Here is a 3407-nt window from a genome sequence, read left to right as displayed (position 1 = left end):
ACAAATAGCAGATATTTTCACTAAACCACTTGATGAATCCACATTTACCAAATTAGTTGGTAAATTGGGTATGTTGAATAGTTTTAGTGATTAAACTTGTGAATATCTGAAATCTGTTCTTGAGTGAATTTACAAATGAATTTTTCATAAATGAAAAATTCATTTGCAAATTTATTTTATCATTTTCCAAAATTTCTTGCTTATTTCTATGAAATTTTTATTATCTTATCTTATTTATTTACTCAACTTGTTAATTTTAATGTCTCAGAATATTTTATTTTCTCTAAAAATATTTTTTTATAAATTTTATTTGCTAAAATTCAAAAGAAATCTATTTTTGGACTGAAAATATAATTATCTCTGAAATATTTTAATTGTGTAAATATTTTCTGCCATATCTATATTAGTATTTATTGTAGTTTTCTGTAATTTTGTTTATATATATATATGTTCTGTTTTTGTTAAAAACTATTTGTATTTGTTTTTGTTAAAAACAGTTTTTCATTTTAATTATTAAATATATATATATATATTTGTTTGTTTGTGTTAAGTTTATACTTGAATGACAATCGGCAAGACAATTGAAATTGTCTTGCTGAAAGTCATTTCAGTATATTTATATAAATATGTAATTTAGTTTATACTAGAATGACAATCGGCAAGACAATTGAAATTGTCTTGCTGAAAGTCATTTCAGTACAAATACATGTTTATTTTTAATTCAGGTTAATTTTATAACTGGCAAGACAATCGGCATGACTATTGATTGTCATGCCAGTGATAAAATTAATATCAGATTTTTTTATGTTTTTATTTTGTACTGGTATGACAATCGGTATGACTATCAGATTGTCATACCAGTTATATATTATTACTTTTGTTTTTGTCTTCTCATTTGCCCGGTATGACTATCGGCATGACAATCGGTAAGACTATCCCGAATTGTCATACCAATTGTCTACTTAATGTTTTTTTCCTGTTTTGTTTTCTAATTCATTCAGTTTTTGTTAAAAATTCCAACAGTCTTTCAATTTTTCTCTCTTATTTCTCTCTCTCTCTATTCGATCAAACTCAAAACTGCTTCCTTTTCTTCACTGCTCGAGTTTTTACTCAGCATACAAAAATCATCACTCCTGTGATATATACATACACGTATATACATACAGAAGAGCTGTCGATTTTTTTTTGTTAAAAAAAAAAATTCAGTTTGTGTTTGTTTGATTTTGGGTATTTTTATTTTAATTTTGTTTGGTGTCTTGTGCGTTTTTCAAATCTGCTTTTGTGAGTTAAGAACTTTAACGAGATACATTTCTTTCTAAATTTTTCGAATATAATTGATTTAATTCGAATTGTTAAATTAATTTAATTAATTCGAATTTTCTTAATATTACTCTTAAAATTTTAAAAGTGTGTGTCTTATTATTATTTTTAAAATGGCTCTCAATTTCCAAATTGTTTCGCATAATCTTGTTGGTTATTTTAATCCAGATAAATGTGATGTAGAAAAATTTAAGCCGTGGATTAGATTTTTAAATGACCATTCGATTGTTAGCTCTGCTATTAAATCAAATGTGATTTTAAATGTTAATCTGCTCAGACTGATTTGCACAACCTCTACTGTGGCCGATGATTTTAAATCTTTTTCATTCACCGTGGCAAACACACAGTATGTAGTTGATGAAAAAGTCGTCAATCGAGCGTTAAATTTTCCTATGGACGATTTCTGTAATTTGCCCTCTGAAAATGATATTTCAAACTTTTTCCATGCTATTCACTATCAGGGGGTGATTAATTTAACCAAGTTGTCTAAATCCAATTTGGTTTCTGAATGGGACATTTTCTTCGATACACTTTCTAAAGTGTTTGCCAACTGCACTAAATCCAACTTTCACAACATCACTTCCACTCTGCAGTATATTGGTCTTGCAGTTATTTTCAATCAAATGATCAATTTTGGCAAACTACTTTTACCCATTCTGTTGAGACGTCTCACTACTGCTTTACGTGATCATTCTACAAATCGTAGGGTCTCGTGCTACTATGCTCATTTTCTCATGCTCATAGCAGAACATATTCTCTCACCTGAGCATAAAGCCCTTTTTGCTAACTCCCTAGTAACCGAACCCCCTCCAGTAAGCAAAAAGATTTACACCCGCCAAGACACAACTTTCAAATTCATGCAAGTTCCAGTACTTGTATCTGCTTTCATGGCCACTTATATTCCTTTACGTATCTTCAATCTTCCCGGTCATGAACAACAAGCTCAACCTCCAGTGGTTCAAACCACCCAGGCTCAAACATCAGATGCTCTTCCTCTACAGGTAATAATTCCTCAAACTCAACCTATTTCTACTTTTGTTGAAAGACCCCCAGTGGTTTATAGGACTGACCATGAAGTTGTAGAACCACAGCTTCAATCCCAGGTCATAGAGCCAAACACAGAGTCATAACCTATCTCAACCTCTCCCCCACTGTCTAAAATGTTACCTAGAAGGTTAGTAGGAAGTAGTTTGTTAGTGGATGTGAATGAACCCTCAGCTCTGCCTCCACCCAAGAAAAGGAGAACATTTACTGAGGCATCTGAAAGCCCATCCTTGTCCTCCCAATAGGACATGGACTTTGAAATGGCCACTGAACAGTTACTAGAAACATTCTCTCAACAGGATGAATCTATTGAAATTCGCCATAGGGCCATGGCATCATGTACTGAGTCAAGCACAATTCCATTACTCACAATGGAAGCATACAAACCAGTAGATGATACTCAGGACACAGAGCGAGGAGTGCACATTGAGTCGGTTACAGTGCCTGCCATAGTTACGGCAGAAGAGCAGTCACATGCTTCTGAGGGAAAATCTGACTCTCAGCCACCTTTAATAGAGTCATTTTCTCCCCTCCCAGATCCAACACCTCTGGCTCCCTCATGGGATTCTCCACTCGCAGATTTATCTGGAGAAAGTGGAGGGCAACTCGGTCAATCTATCCCTGAAGCAATTCAGACATCTATTTCACATGAAATGATAGGTTTGACTGAGGATCGGGACTCGCGAATTCCCATTGCACCACCACTGACCTCTCTTGAAGAGGCTAGGGTGATTTTAAATGCAGGTACAGAAGATCAGCATCAGGAAGACTCCTCACGAGCAATTATATTGAGAGATACACATGCACGTGAGTTGAGTGAATCAAACAGGAGAGATATTCAGATGAGCGCACACACATACACAAACACTGAAAATCTGTTAGCTCAAATTACTGATCTCAAGGAACAACTTGCAAAAAGTCAGGCTGAAGCTCAATCATTCAAAGCACAAGTGCTTGAACGGTCTTCTTCTTCCACCTCTGTCAATAATCAGCTGGCTCTCATCAGGAATGAAATATCAAATTTGAAGACATCTGTTGTACCA

The sequence above is a fragment of the Apium graveolens genome, chromosome 3 (assembly GCF_009905375.1).
Source record: "Apium graveolens cultivar Ventura chromosome 3, ASM990537v1, whole genome shotgun sequence".
Lineage (NCBI taxonomy): Eukaryota > Viridiplantae > Streptophyta > Magnoliopsida > Apiales > Apiaceae > Apium > Apium graveolens.
Note: the sequence above shows the minus strand (reverse complement) of the source record.